The sequence below is a fragment of the Clytia hemisphaerica genome, unplaced genomic scaffold, assembly GCF_902728285.1.
Source record: "Clytia hemisphaerica strain Z4C2 unplaced genomic scaffold, Clytia hemisphaerica genome assembly, whole genome shotgun sequence".
NCBI lineage: Eukaryota > Metazoa > Cnidaria > Hydrozoa > Leptothecata > Clytiidae > Clytia > Clytia hemisphaerica.
Window position 1 is genome coordinate 209109 of NW_027103247.1, and position 16798 is coordinate 225906.

A 16798-nucleotide genomic window follows, 5' to 3' on the forward strand; every position below is an offset into this window, starting at 1 on the left:
GAAAAAACCTTATACGGCTTTTGTATCCAGTTGTATGTTACAATCTTATAATAGCTGTTATCTTAAATAGTCAAAGAACAACATACTGAAAAATCTAGTTCCAATTCTAATTCTACTTAAAGTTATCCTATTTCAAAGTGCGGCCAAAAAATGAGCTAAAACTTAGCATTTTAGCATGAGCAAAAAATTAGCATTGAACTTCAACTCTACATAACTCTATCAGTTCTAATGCTATGCAGCTGAAATTTTGCAGGGACATCCATACACCTTTTATAAATAATTTCCCGTATGGATTAGCATCTAAAATGGTTGTAGGGCCTAATTGTGAGCAGACAATTAGCACTGGTTGTTGCTTTTTGAAAACCTCTCACTGTGCTAAAAATAAATGCAGTATGGCTTTTAATTTTGATCAATTATGTTTATTCAACCCTTAATTATTGATAAAAAGCTAAATTTATGATTATAGAGTCATTACAAGGCCTAATTTCGAGCAAGAATTTAGCTTAAGTCGATTTTCGAATTCTGGAAACTATGATATCTTATTTTAGTCATTAAATTTGGAAACATTTATAATTTCATACATTTTGTTAAGTGAAAAATTCTATTCTATAATGTTTACAGGAACTAACTTCTAATAAATTTAGAATAAAACTACTGTGTTATGGACCCAAAATGAGCAATTATTTAGCATTTTTTCCACAAAGCTAATTTTTTGCTCTTTTTTAACCATATGAGGTTTTTATTCTTGGTTTTATCTTCATAGTCTTTTAGCATGTGTGTAGAAAACTCAAATATACCACTTTTGAAGTTCCAAGGTCCTTAATTAGAGCAAATTATTAGCTTTTCTTTCAAATAGGGTTGCTAATTACCAGCTCAAAACAGGGCCATAGAACGGAAAAATCTGGGCTCTTTAACAATTTGCATTCAAAATACCTATCCAATTACCAATTTTTTCAGTCAGATTAAGAAAGTTCATGCTCATATGCACAAAATTAGCAATTTAGAATATAGTGTCAAATGCTAAAAAATAGCTCATATCGGGTCACTACAACGGTTTAGAATTTCGAAAAAAGTATTTTTGAGGTCCCGTGATCATAACAAATCACTTTTTTAATTAAGAACCCCTAAATTGCTTTTTTCAAAATTTTGAATTTTTTAAAATGTCATTTTGGTAAGAATTAAAAAACATGTCCTTATTTAATATTTTTCATGCACTAAAGTTTTCAACATCTATATAAAGCTGTTTATTCTTTTTGGTAGATCTAATGTCTATTATATATTATAATTAAGGTTACTTTATCATACTATCAAAAGTTGAAATGAAATTATCACAAGCTACATGTGAGATGAATAACCGGACAGTATCGGTAACTCCGAAAATTCCAGTGCTTCACTTTTTGACCTGTTGATTAATCAATAATAAACCAGCCGAGGCTGGAAGGTCAGCCTTGATGCCTAGTTGGATTTGCTCGAAGAAGCTTTTTAGGAATTGAATGCGACTTTCCAGAAAGATATGAAGGAACTGTACATGAGTTAGTGTGACATTTTTTAATGCGTTTGCTGTTTCAAAATTTTGCTGTTAGGATTAGGTACTTAATGCAATGTAGCAATGCTTTGTTTCAATTTGACTTAACTATTGAGGCAAGGTGAAGCGTGACGCTGCAGATCAAATCTGTGTTTGACTGGACTCGCCAACCTTTATGATTATAAAGGTACAGTCTGTTTATTGCAACAACTCGTTTCGATAAATTCAAAATCCCATGAGTGTGCTGTTAGTGCTTTTCACTTTATATAAAATTGTCTCTTTTAAACTTTTTGCTGTTCATTGTTTGTTCGCGTAAATTTAATTTCGTGAAAGAGCAATGCAAAACGATTTCAGGGACGATTAGGGGACTAAATAAAATTAGTTTTAGCGATTTTTAGTGGGAAAGCAATATTGTTTTCGGTGAGAGCAAAAAGTGACGAAAGATTTTTTTATCCAAACAACATTTTTACAATATTTTCGCCAAAGCGTAAAGGTCCATCAGGGATCAAGTATATGGCACCGATCACCATTAGAACCCGAATGCCAATTTATCTTTACGGGGACTCGTTTCCACTCGTGTGTTTCCAGTTGTTTTTCATTCGTTTCGGTGTTTAGTATCTACGTTATTTGGCACCTAAGAGTAACGATACAACTATTCTTGAAGGTGGCTTAGGCAAAGTGGGTGCCAAAATCAAGTTTTGCCACAATAGAGTCGATTAACGAGCTTTGAAACAATTTCAATTTTCAATTTATAAAAAAAGATTTGAACAATGTTGTTTTAGATAATCATGTAGTTGTTTATAAATATTAACAAAATTACTATTGTACAAAAATCACTTCTTTTGTAAGACATTAAAAATTTACAATACTCTCATTAGTTAAAATAAAGTCTACAGTATCATTATTGTCCAATTCCAACTTCATTAATTCCAGCAGCAGTATTTCGATTAACAAGGCAAATTGAAACAAGATAGGTATAATGAACCAAAAAACATAACAGCATAATACTCCAATAACGAATGGTCATGACGAAAAACTTTTAAAAATGCATCGGTCAATCTAATCGTGAAACGTGATAGAGAGTGCTTAGGATACGTTAACGTGTATATATTTCCAATCATATCAGCATAAACAGTGGCGAAGAAACTTTGAAAATTGATTGTCGACGATTGAATTTCTGGAGAAAAAAGAAAATTACAAGATATTTTTTTATAATGTTTTCTCCAAATTAAAAACAAGAGTTGAATTTATTGATAGGTAGAATGTATGAAGTAATCATTTCAGTAGATTCTCACTTTTTTGACATTAATACTCGCATTCATCAAAATATCAATTGACCACTGTGCAAACTTTTAATGTAGGTCATTTTGGAGGCTTATAGTACCTTAATTCGATTTTTGTAGTGTCGACATTCAAACTATTGGATGGTGTTAGAGGGAAGCAATATTTTCGTCGTTGATAAAGAATCATGATATTTGGTTACTGATTGATCTCTGCATAGTATATCTGCAACAAAACAATGAAGATATTAAAGTCCCATACACAGGTAAATAATGACAATAATATGAACAAAGTCGTTTCACTTTTTAAAACTTAGATCATTCACGATTAATTGCGTACTGCAAAAAGATTGCTTTGTAAAATATACCTATAAATGCATGTGAAAGTGTCAGCGTTAACCTTTTAGATGGACAAAAAAGAGACCTTAGCTTACCTATCACTTTTATGAACTTATTACAGTATTCAGGTGTCGAGAAACGAGCCGATGGTTTAAAAGTACCAAGCCATGATGAGTGAAATGATCGATTATATTGTACCAAACAACATCAAATACAGGAACGTGACGGTATACCAAGCACAAACGATGCAAAGCCATGGAATTTTTCGACACTAAAAACATGTAACACCAGATACTAAAACAACAATAAACAATCAACAAATTACCAACATTTTCATTTCAACACCAAATTCAATCATATATACATTCTGTCCATAATATTTTTTGTCAATAGATAATAGATTTGAATGTTCATTTTTTGTAGATTTTGTAAAATGTTGATTTGAAATGTGACAGTTTCTTATGTAAGAAAATAGAAAAGCCTTCAGGTTTTTAAATGTTTTGTAAGGTTTAATTAAATTACCTGAATGTACTTTGTAGCATCGACTCTGAGTTCGGAGTAACACAGTGACAATTGTTTACGAATCATGATAGCCAAATGACAATTGATCGTTGATTGATATCTAAAATAACAGAGTAAAATATAAAATTAAAACGCACTAAACATCTCGATGTATTTATTTGTATTTTCTTTTCAGAGAAAACGTGTCATAAATTACTTCTTTTCGGAAATTGGTAACCCCTTCAATAGATTTTATACCAATTGTCTGTAAAAATACCAACCATTGTTAAGAATATACCTATTTGTCAATTTTTTTAAGCAGAGAATCATAAACTGTGACTTTGAAGTATATTACTCGAGTCTGCTCGAGTAGTATTCTCTCAAAATTTATCAAGTCTTACTAACCTCTTGTTTTTGTGACTTTTGTAGCATATAGAGTTTCTGAATTTGGTGGTGTGAAATCAATGTTTTTTCCAAGTTGCCAATGAATCAAAAATTTGTATCTTTACTTTTAGGTTGCCTCATTCTACCAACACTATTACGTAACAGGAATTAATACTACAACAAAACCATTAACAAATTACCAGCATCATATCATACAAATACCCATATATTTTCTCCAGCCAAACATATAATTTTAGTTACAGCAGAACGATTAACACGCAAATAATATTCCAGTCCAGTCCAACATATAGTTTTAGTCCAGGGTTTTTATTTGTATTGTTCATTTTGTTAATTTTGTAACTCTAAATTCTGTATAAATTGATGAGTTGATTAAAAAAATACTATAAAAAGTGTAAAAGGATTTTCAAAAAAAATTAAAAAGTTAATGCATATCATAATTCAATTTTTAACTAAAAAATGCACTATAAATATATAAAAAATGTACAAAATTAATATTCCAATTTGATAAAAAAAATTCTAAAAATCCAAATTTTCTAAATAGATAAAAAAAATTCTTAAAATCCAAATTTTTTAAATAGATAAAAAAAATTCTTAAAATCCAAATTTTTTAAATACTGTACATAAAATTATAAAAAATTATGTGACTGATGAAAATGTCTTTTGCAACTAGTATCGTGTCCACTCAAAAGTGACAAGTGACGTTTTAAAGAAATTCATAACCATCCAAAAGATTAAAATTTACAAGAAAGTTTCTTTCCTTTTAAGGCACTAAAAACCTTTTTAAAACAAATTCCTTATTGTCAGTTTTGATTTTTTTTCTAAGATAGATACGTAAGGGATTCAAAATTCATCAGAATAAGCTGTGATTTATTTATTTATAAATGTACTGAATCGACTTTATAATGAATATTAGAAACTTTGCTCTTGAAGAATTTTGTATCCCTTATGTATCCCACCCTCCAAACTGTAAACCCCCCCCCCATATCAAGCAGTTCAAGCAGTCCAAGCAGTTCAAACAATTTAAGAATCACTCACAATAGTGAAACAAACTCCATCATGGTCGGAGAAATAAATATCCTTTATAAAGCAATTCACTTCTCTCTGGCTAATAAAACTTGTTTTTATATAAACATGGTCCAGAAGGCCACCAGCAAGATGAGTTGGTTCATTCACTATCATTTTGAATGAAGAAAGTATTTCGTTTAGGTCTTGATTTGTTGGATCTAGTGCATCAATATTGAAATCTCCCACAATAATGTCTACATCATCATAACTTGTCAGTTGCAATAGTTCTTCACGAAAAGTGTTTCTTGAAGAATTAGGTGGTCTGTACAAGATTAAAAGGCTAATAGGTTGACTACTAAACGTCTCTTTTTTGAACTTTATCAATGTGTAACCTGCTGCTTTATTACACTCTAAAATTTGAATTGAAGAATTTGTGCAACATGCAGTGTTTTGAAAACGATTAATTGAATTGTTGTTATACTCAATATTATAACTATTTAATGTTTGATCAATTCCACTAGTATCACTTGTAGGTGATAGCTGAGTTTCAGTAAGGCATAACAAGTCACTGTTCATTAAATTTTCAGATTTTTTTAGGTCAACAGCATGTTTATGCATCGAGCGAATATTAAGAAGGGAGATATTTAAATACTTGGGAGAGGTAGAAACAGATGAAAAAGTTTGAACCTTTTGCAAACAACAACTTCTTCTCAAACGTTCATATTCAAGCCCTGCTTCAGTGTTGACTCTGATAGCATTTCTACTATATTCACCAATTAAGAATAGTCCGTTTATGTCAGTTACCCTTGACAAATTAACATACATTTGACCTTCATTGAAATATCTTTGACCAAATAACTCAAAGCTTACGACTGCTGATTGAAGTGTTAGCCCTTGGACTTTGTGACTAGTACATGCATACGATAGTATCAGTGGAAATTGAGTTCTTCTAACCATAGGTGACTTTTGCTTATTTTTTCTAGTCGCAAAGGTAGATTCTGCTCTTTCGATCAAAGTCCAATTGTTTTCTCTACATACACTATCCAAATTGGATCCTTTTTTACCTGCAGTGACATCATCAAGTTTTACATATAAACCAGATATTTTATTATTGCAATCAAATTTGAACCTCATAACTGTTCCAACTTGTCCATTGACTAATCTATCAGCAATGTCAATATTTTTTGATATCAAAACACGAGCACCTACTTTCATTTCAATAATACGAGCTAAACCACCTGTATCTCTTGCTTTAGCATTTTCAATAAAATTCAAATCACTTCTTGTCAGATTTTTTGGTACCTCATCTTGTGCAGAAATTAGATGCTTTTCAGTCGGTAATTTTTCAAGCATTTGCAAATTGTATAAATCTACTGGCTTATTTTCTGCATAAATATGAGTTATATTAGCAGGGTAATCTGGACTGTCTTTTGTAATGAATCTAGATTTTAAAAGTTCTTCTTTTTCTTCATCAAGTTCACCTAAACGTACTTGATTTAATAGATCTACAAAATCTATATCATCTCTCTGTCTCATGACCTCAGTCAATTCTGCCATTTGGAAACTTCTCCATAATTCAAATCCGACAATACTTTGCATAGATGAACAATCAGCTTTGTAAATTGGATCTCTATAAATTGGTGGGAGTTGATACAAATCACCACAAAGTAAGACCGATTTTCCACCAAAAGGTTTATCAGAACTGAATATTTCACGTAACCTTGAATCAATATTTCGAAATAAGCGACTAGGTACCATGGAAATTTCATCTATCATTATAATCTCAACGCAAGCAAGTTTTTTTTGCAAATTTTGTTTTGACATAGCATTCAAGGGAAATAGCTTTTTTGTAGGAATAATCAAACCAGTGTGAATTGTGGTTCCATTGACATTGATCGCTGCTACACCTGTTGGGGCAAGCACAAGAATCCTTTGTTTAGTAGGTTCTCCTCCTCTGTACATTAAAAGTTTAGACAATGAGTGATAAATTGTTGTAAGTAAATGGCTTTTTCCCACGCCTCCGCCACCGGTTAAGAAAATATGGAATGGCTCTACAATTTTAGGATCTTTAGAAGACAGGTTTTTTACAAAATTTCTTCCCCATTTGTGTATTACATCAAAAACTTCTCTCTGTTGAGGATTAAGAGATCTTATACGAGTATTTATTTCATTATCAGGAAGCAAAATAGATTCCATTGGTATTGCTGCCCTAAATGGTACTGTGTCTTCATTAGCTTCATCATCTGATTCATCATTATTATTTGCAGTATTACTTTCAAGCTCAGCATTTGTTTCATCATTTTCCTGCTGTTCAAAGTCATTCATGTTGAGCGTGATGTCAGTTCTAAACCTTACTAATGCATCATCTACTAAACCAGAATATGGTTGGATCAAAGCTCTGTTCCTTTCAATCATTTCTACAACACCTGGTTCACATAGTTTCTGTGTGTAAGAATTGTGTTCCTGAGAGAGTAACTCATTTTCATTACGAAAAGGATAATATAACATTAACAGATGATGAGCATAATCTTCGGGGTGCTTGTTTCTATTTGGCTCATGAAGACGGAGTACTAATGGAACTTTACGACATTTTAGTTTATCTCGACTGGACAAGAGTGGAACAATATTTGGGTACCCATTTGTTGGATGATTTGATTCAACTAGATCATCTACAAGTTCATTGGGCTGGCAATCATTTTCTTTATTATCTACATACTTGATACTATAAAACCTCAAAAATTCAGCATAACACATTTTTGAAACAGACACATAAATTCCATTAGCATAGTTGTTGGTTGGTCTATCACAATATCGGTCTAGCATATTCTTTTTGAATATCGAGGTACTATCTTCAGGAAGCTCACTTATTTCATTTTCACTAAGGCACATTCTAAATCTTTTCTCTGGTACATTGGTGTTTGCAAAAGTTACACCTGGAAATACTTTTCTTAGCCATAATTCAGGCATGCTAAGATATACAGCTTCTTGCACCGATACTTCCCGTTTTGAAACATAAGCATGCGCAATAGATTTCATTTGCTGATATTTATCTAAATCGTTTTCAAATGCTTCTTGAACAGCTTGGTTCATAGCATGAGACACTTCATCTTCAGTTTTCGACAGATATGCACACATGTAAGTAACAGCCTTGTAATAATTAAATACTGGTTGAATATCCAGATTTGCTTGCCAAGCTTTCAGACCCTCAGTAAAATAATTGTTTACAAAACACGCATTTGAATCACGCTTCAAATATAGGTGAAAATCATCATCTTCAGATACTGACAGAGCATATTCATAATCATTCTTGGGAATATCTAATTCATTAAGTATTTCATCTATGGTTGGAACAGGACTGAAATTTTCAGCATCTGGGTTAAAAAAATTTCTTTTACTTGGATTAAGATTTTCATTTATATATGTCTTTACTTTACTTAATACTTCTTTTCTCAGTGACAGTATTGTTCGTTTTTGCTCTTGTGGCAATTCTTGTGGCAAAGGCTCAGAAACAATAGTTCTCTCAGAAAAGAATTTGCCGAAATGAAATCTACAAGGTGTATTTTTATATTTACGACAAGTTTTCGAATGACGATGTAATTGATAGGTTTTTACAAGGTTAAACAATTCTGGATCTTCTTGTTGTGATGGTAAACAAACTTTAATTATTTTATCAACAAATTCTACGTATTCAGATTTTGTTTCCGGAGTTAATGTTGGCGCATTCAAAATCCAAAGAAAAGAATGAATATGAGGGCTTCCACGTACTTGAAATTCAACCCGAATAGCATAATAAGTTGTTTTGCCAAGAGGACCATCTAAAACGATTTCTTTAAAAAATACTTCAACTCTATATTGAAAATGCCTTGCTACTAGAACAGGATTGCTATTTAACAAATCACACCTTTCATGATATGAAAGATTCTCAATAAATTCGTTAGTAACATTTTGACCCTTGAGTTTGTAAATTATGGAGATCAATTCATTCCATCTTAGATCAGCACAGCTTAAAGTCAAAAAGAAAGTTGGTGGCCCTAATTGTTTAACCATTGCCAAAACTTCTTGCTGAAATTTTTTCCAATATGCTGGAGTTCCTTTAACTGTACTCATAAAAGCAAAGGCTTTGTCATTTGCAATAAATTGTTTCACTGTTTCTTTGAAATTTTGACTTAACATTCCCGCATTTAAATTAGAGGCTGCAACTTTTCTCATGGCAACATTTATTTGACTGGTCAAAGAGACTTGTTGAATCACAGAGTTAGCAAAAAATATGTAGTCTGGATCAGAGGCAAATTTTTGAGTATAGTTCAATAATCGTTGGTTAAAGTACTTTGAGGGACTCAATTTAACATTGCGTTGAACGTTGAATCCAAATTTACCTTTGGGAAACAAATGAGGATGGGCAAGCATTTCACAATTCTCATCATTCAAAATAGAAATTGGTTTCTTCCCTTGACCAGGTGCTAATGTTAAAATTTCATTATCTATTTCTGTTTCAGTGGGAGTATGGGACATAAGAGTTGTTTCATTTGCACTTGAGCGAAACACGTCAAGTGGGTTTGCTGTTGTCTCAAGTTCTAAAACTGAAGTGTCATTTTGTGTTCCGCTACCCTCATCAGAAATTTCTTCGTTATCATTGCTGGCTGAATTAATGTTAGTAATATCTGTATTATTTCCCACCATAGTTTCATCATCAGAAATGTTATTGATATCAATCACTATGTCTTGATAAAGAGGATTGTTATCTTTTAAATAATTTAACATTTGCTGAACAAAATCAGGCCTAATTGCCTCAAAAATTACATGTCCCTTATATTCTAATTTTCTTTTAAGTTTAACTATGACAAGACCATTATCACTAGTTTTTCTTGGCAGGGTATTAGCAATATCTTCTATGTCAATTGGAACATTACAAATTGACCCTTTTAACTTGGGAAACTGACCTTTTGGCATTATTGCAATTTTCTTGAATAAAATTCTACGAGAAATTAAAACCTTTTCAAGTCTGCGAAGAGTACTGAATTCAGTTGGTAGTTCATCAAGGCTTAGTTTGTTTTTAACTGACTGACATGGTAAATTATCTTTTTTGAGCTTATTGTGGCATGTTCTGCAAATATACAGTTTCCCATCGAAAGAAATTACTTCTAAACAATAATCGTCTTCTGGCATGTTGTATTTTTCAGGAGAAAATTTAGCAACTGAACGTCGATATAGACATCTGTGGCAAGAAACGCATATGTAAAAAGGACCTTCATATATAATTTTTTTAAATCTTTTCACTGGGTCATCAGACTGCTTAGCAGATTTTTTTTTTTGAGCATTAATTTTTTGCTTCTCTTTTAGAGTGTCCTTATTTCTTTTGTAGTAAACTCTTTTATTTTCACTCATCTTTTCTTTGTTTTGTTCATTATAAGCTTTTTTGTTTTCACTTATCTTTTCTTTGTTTTGTTCATTATAAGCTTTTTTGTTTTCACTTATCTTTTCTTTGTTTTGTTCCTTATAAGCTTTTTTGTTTTCACTTATCTTTTCTTTGTTTTGTTCATGATAGGCTTTATTGTTTTCATTTATTTTTTCTTTGTTTAGTTCATAATAGGCTTGATTGCTTTGCTGACGTGTTTTTTGTCGCTTTCTAGTATTTCCATCAGCACAATTATTTTTACGTTTTTTAGGTGTCGCACTGGAATTTTTCTTTACAAATCGAGAATAACTTAGTTGAAGAATCCTTTTAAGCTCTTCACTTGGTTCATTAATTTGAATAAATTGGATTTGAAAATGTTGAAATTCTTTTTCCCGAAACTCTAAATAAAAAAACTTAACATATTTTTCAAGTTCAAAAATATTATCAAACTTTAAAAGGCACGAAGCTCCATCTCCATTTTCAACTAGTAATCCACGGCTGTCCCGGCTGTGTGAATCAAAGACAAAGAAACATTGGGACCTTTTCATAATAGCTATAGTAAAACCGCCAATAATCATTAAGGTATTAAATTCAGGACTTTGAGTAGTACTCAGTGGAATTTGAAGCATGGGGTAGTCATCAATTAGTTTAGCTTCGCCAGTCTCTAAATTTAAAAAGTTAAGTTCAGTGATAATACCGTTAGTTTCGATAAATCGTGGCATTTCATCGACAGATAAATAATCATTTGTATTCAACAACTTATACAACCTATCACCTTCAATTAAAATTCTATCTAGGTCTGTAGTTTTCCAAATAGAAACACGTCGAAAATGAGACCAGAATATCGCATACAAAGAATTTGCACTACATTGTGTTCCTGCGGTTTGCCCAAATAAATCTATGTTAGCCTGGTTAAAGGAACCTAAAACAGCTTTAGATACTTGATAATTGGTCATGTCTGTAAAATCAATGTACGTAGCAGACCCTTGATCACTTTTGTTTTCTTTAGTTGTTCTTGGACCTGGGTTTAGTTCAATATCACCTGATAATAGAAGGGTATAATTAACTTTGAGAAAAATAAGGTTTGGATCTCCTGAATTAAACGCTGCATTTGGATATTGAAAAAAAATACCATTTTTTGAAAGATGGACAAAATCTAGGTGTGTCTGAAAAAAGGTTGTCTCATACGACTTTGGAATTGCAAAGAAAAGAAGTGCAAAAAGGGCTAAAAATCTGATTGGTTTCAATAGTTTAGTAAAAGCATTGTCTGAAAGGTTAGAACCAATTTTAATAGATTTAGAAATACCTTTCACATTTTTCTGAGCTGTTAGAGCAAAACTTCCTATACACACACGATATGCCTCTATAGATATCATATTGCAGTTCTGTAAGCTTTAGCAAAAGTAACGTGGAACGTTTTCAAAAAGTATATGAATATTTGTATAGGTACGGATTTTCCTTCGCACAAGTTTCTAGGTGCGGATTTCCCTTCGCACAAGTTTCTAGGTGCGGATTTCCCTTCGCACAAGTTTCTAGGTGCGGATTTCCCTTCGCACAATTCAATATTATAATAGTCAATTTTGAATCAATAATAGTTTGTATATATACAGTAAGTTCAGTAGATATAATAGGTTCAAGGTTAAGCAGGTTAAGCAAGTTAAGTAGGTTAAGTAAGCTTTGTAAGAGGATGCAAGGAGCTCGCATGCAACCTCTGGGTTTTGTAGCTGCTTGTCTGATATTGAACACAGACAAGCTTATGCTATCTTTTCTTTGTAGCTTATGCAACTGAGGTAAAATTACAATTGCTGCTATCTTTTTTTAAACACTAATAAAAAGCCAGTACACTGTTAAAAAAGGCAGGAAAGAAATCTCACCTTGATGATTGAAAAAGTGTACAAATTCTCATTCCAGCAAAGCCAGCCAAATCTTGTTTTTAATTTTCACAACTGTAGTGGCAACTTATTGGGAAGCTAATACATTTAGCAGAAAAATCATGCTATCACGAATACAGAGATAGCGCATTATTCGGGAGATAAAAGAAGCTGATGCAATAATCCCAATGGCTGATGCAATCGCGCGGGTTTTTTATCCCGGTGTTTATCCCGGTGTTTATTCGAAAAGAAATCCGTGCAAATATCGGGAAATCGGATTTTTTTTTTGCCGTCTTATGGAAGAAGAAACGAATTTTACGGATTTGAATGCTCAGCTTAGGCTGACCAATTACCTTTTGAAAGTATCTTTAAACATCATCATTTATGAATTAGCTGCACTTTTAGTATTACATTTTATTTGGGAATACAAAATTACTAATAGTACCGAATTTTCTGTTTTCCATGAGTTTATAATGGCTTGATATCACCTCTCTGTGTTGCTTATTGCTTACAAAAACAATGGCGAATGAGAGTGCATTTTAGAGGGGGTTTATCTAAAGAATCCTACATTCACTAAAAATAGTTAAAAGGAACGACAAATTTCATAAAAAACGACACATTACGCCTGCGTGTTACAATGCAGGATTCTTTAGAGAAACATACTGTTAATGCGATGGGCTTTACTTCAGCCAAACACCGCGCTAAAAAGCTGAAATATAATATTAATTAAATATTAAAATTTGGACGAAAGTATCAAAACAGTCCATCAGCCTGGAAAAATTCTCTTTCGGAGCAAAGGTCTTTAGAGTGTATACGTAAGATGCGCAAAGCAATCGGGATCTGCTTATATGTTTTGTGTCTTTTGACAACGTCTTCGTGATTTAACATGGAATGACGCATTCTTTTTCACCGTTCAACATATACGCTTTTTCTGTTATGTTCATTTATAAGCAACCGTGTTATCGGGATCCTATAAGAATACCAATTTTATAGCATTTTCAATTATAAATTGTCAATTGCACCCAAGTAAGGCTCACTCCTTTCACAAAAACGCCATTTTATGCTTGAGACGTATTTTCTAAATGTTAAATCTAGTCTGAATTAGGATTCTAACCTAAGAATGCTGTAAGAATATTTTAGGACGTTTTCCTAAAAAAAGTTAAAAATATTCATGATGAAATGGATTTACACCATTCTTATAAAAAAAGCGTGTGTTGTTGCTGGGATAAACACGGATTAAGAAATGAATAGATGCAATAAGAGAAAAAGGTGGGTAACATATTTTGTCTGAACTTAATACCTTCTTAATAAGCAGTACTGAGACAAACAAAAGGATCGATCAATTCATCAAATATTATATATTTTGTCTAAACTTAATACCTTCTTTAGTGAAAACTTCTTAATGAGCGTTACTGTGATGATCAATACATCAGATATTATAATTATAATGAACTGATATCCTGATTACGTTAGCTAGATAAAATAGTTCAGACATGAACATCCTCGAGGAGGGCAAGATGGTGACCTGAAAGTAAAATCTGAAACGAAAATGGCTTCAGCGCATATTGGATTACAAACAAAATATCCGACACAACAACAGAAGAACGGTTTCAAACAGCAACTCTTACGCGAGAAATCTACAACATGTTTACGTAATTTATTTCACAAAAAGTTTTCAACAAATCCTGCGACATTGTATCAAGAGTTGTCACAGACAAAACACAAGAAAGAATTGGATAAATTGAAAAAGAAAGGAAAACTGAATAACGACCAGTACGACCTAGTCTTTCCACAATCTCAGCAAACAGATTCAGAACAATTTGATATCACTTTGCTTTTTCTTTTGATACGAACATTATGTGGTCACAAGGTACCTTCCAACGGTTGGAAACAAGAACCAGATGTCAACGATATTGATGACATCGCAAATGCTCTTCGATTGAAACTCGAAAGAAATCGAATGGGGCATGGTCAAGTATCCATTTCGACATTAAAATATCGAAAGTCCTTTAGATACCTGGAAAAACCATTACTGGCTTTAGGATGTCCTCAAAACGAACTGAATAACTTGTTACCATCTTTTGAATATGACCTCCCACCAGCAAACCAAAACTTTATCGGGAGACAAAACGAATTGGGCGAGATATATCAACATTTGAATGTTAACAACAAATCTAATGTGGTGATTTCTGGTATCCCAGGTGTCGGTAAAAGTGAACTTGCAAAACAATATTACGTCATCAATAAAACTAATTACGATCACGTGATTTGGGTTAATGTCGATAACATCGAAGACACATTCACGAACATCGCATCTATCCTCCGATTTCACGACAAAACCAACGTCAAAATCATTGTGAACCTTCTGAAGACATACTTTACGAATGAAAGAGTGCTTTACATTTACGATAACTGCACTGATATTGATCAATTGACCAATTACTTGGACCTCTCTCAACACAATATCGTCACAACACAAATAAAACATTGGGGACAAGGATTTGAAGTCGTTCCATTGGAGAACTGGGCTCAACCAATGGCAATCCAGTTTTTAAAAGACCATCTACCCACACCTAACATCCAGGATATAAGGAAACTGACAGACGAATTAGAATGTCATCCATTAGGGCTTCAACATGCGGTGGCAACAATGCGTCAAACTGGAATGTCTGTGGCTGAATACCTTACAGATCTCCAAGAAGATAAAGGTGATGTTTTGTCTCAAAGGGTTGCTCTTGGCTTGGGAATCAAAACTTCAGTACTGGCTTCTTTCTTAAAAACCATCAAGAGAATTGAGAAAGACAATCCAGAAGCCATTGAACTTTTATCGGTTGTCGGTATTCTAGACGGTACTTGCATGAAAGAAGAGTTTCTTGAAAGATGTTACAAACGGAAGAGAGAATATAACAAGGTCAAACTAATTTTGACTAACTATTCCATCGTCGAAAGAAACGAAAGGATCGTCGAGTTCAGTCTCAAAAAAGTGAATTATTTGACTATTCATTCTTTGTACCAAGAGGCTATCAAAATTTATATAATACAGGAAAATCGGAAAAGACATACTATCCAAAAGCTTATTGCAATGGCAGGGAAAAACCTTACGATTCAACATGATTGTAATGAAGAAAAACTTCTTTGGTACAATCAAATCATGTTCATTTATAAGCAACCGTGTTATCGGGATACTTTGCTGCAAATCTTATCCGATGATTTCTTTGTCGTTCAAATTATCATGGACATGCTCCAGGTTTTTTCAGAAGACATGTTTTATATTTCAAGATATATTTATGATATTAAGAAAAACGATCAATCTCATCCAGTGTCTTATCTTATTGAACTGAATGATCTGCAAGCCACGCGTATTGAAAACGAACAATCAAGGACAGATGAATATATGCTGTCAGCACTGGACAGTTTGAAAGAACGGATTGATAAGAATGTTCGATCATCGCCGGCTAAAGATCGTTTATTGGATTTGCTGTACTACGATCGTGAACTTTTTTCACCAGAAAGTAATCGCAAGACCAACTATAGCTCTAGTTTAAAGGTTTTGATGGAAAATGGATATTGGAAGAAAGCTTTGGAATTTATTAAGAAAAAATTGTCACCATCAATAAAAGCATCAATAAAAAAATTCTCAACAAGTATTTGTTACAAAGAGTTGAGGGAGTATGATAAAGCATTGGAATTACTCTACGAAATACCAGATTATGATTCTCAATCTGGAGCCAATAGCAAGGTTCAAATTGCATGCTGTATGATCTTGAAAGGAAAAGTTAAAGAAGGTCTTGAAACTATCGAATCATTGGATTTATCAAGTTCATCGTATAACTCATTTCGTGACATTGGCCGTGCTCTTTATGACGTCAATTTGCTTGAACAGAGCAAAGGCTATTTCAAGAAATGGCTTGAACCAGAATGCAACCATTATGATCTGGATGCTTTTTGCAAAATGATCATCTTGCAGTGTACTACTACGGGGACTATGGGGACCACCGCTAATGAACACATAGTTGCAGCGCTCAAAGTTCATCTTTCTGAGTTTTCACCTTATATTTCTGGCCGGCCAAGTCGGGTAAAACTGTTAATTTATTGTCATTTGATTGACCAAAACAAAGTCGAAGAAGCAAGAGAGTATTTACAAACTGAAGTATCACCAGAAATAGATAACCAAAAATACACCGGGAATTTATTTCGTGAAACTTTAATGCTTGCTGAACATTGGGAGAAAAATGAAGAATTTAGAAAAGCATTGATTTTGTATCGAATGATTAAAAGTTTCGAAGGCAAAATTTGTAACCATGAGAACATCATTGAAGACGTTGGTGCAGATATTTTTAAAAATGCTGAACTCAAAATAAACGACTTAAATAAACAACTTGAATAAACTATTTGCTTTTGCCTTTTGATTTGTTATTTAAAATTTTTTATGCACTAAAGTTTTCAGAATCTATATAAAGCTGTTTATTCTTTTAAG

General features: G+C 32.7%; 1 protein-coding gene and 1 long non-coding RNA gene across 3 annotated transcripts in view; both read right to left on the reverse strand.

Annotated features, from left to right (window-relative positions):
* LOC136815883 (dnaJ homolog subfamily C member 17-like) overlaps positions 1-16798 on the reverse strand; it is a 52059-nt gene that overhangs the window by 23766 nt on the left and 11495 nt on the right. The window lies entirely within an intron of this gene.
* Positions 2520-4458, reverse strand: LOC136816254 (uncharacterized). The gene is made up of 5 exons (XR_010847905.1): positions 4051-4458; positions 3667-3766; positions 3240-3438; positions 2910-3031; positions 2520-2702 (listed from the first exon to the last, which is right to left on the reverse strand). It is a non-coding gene; the product is annotated as an uncharacterized lncRNA (long non-coding RNA).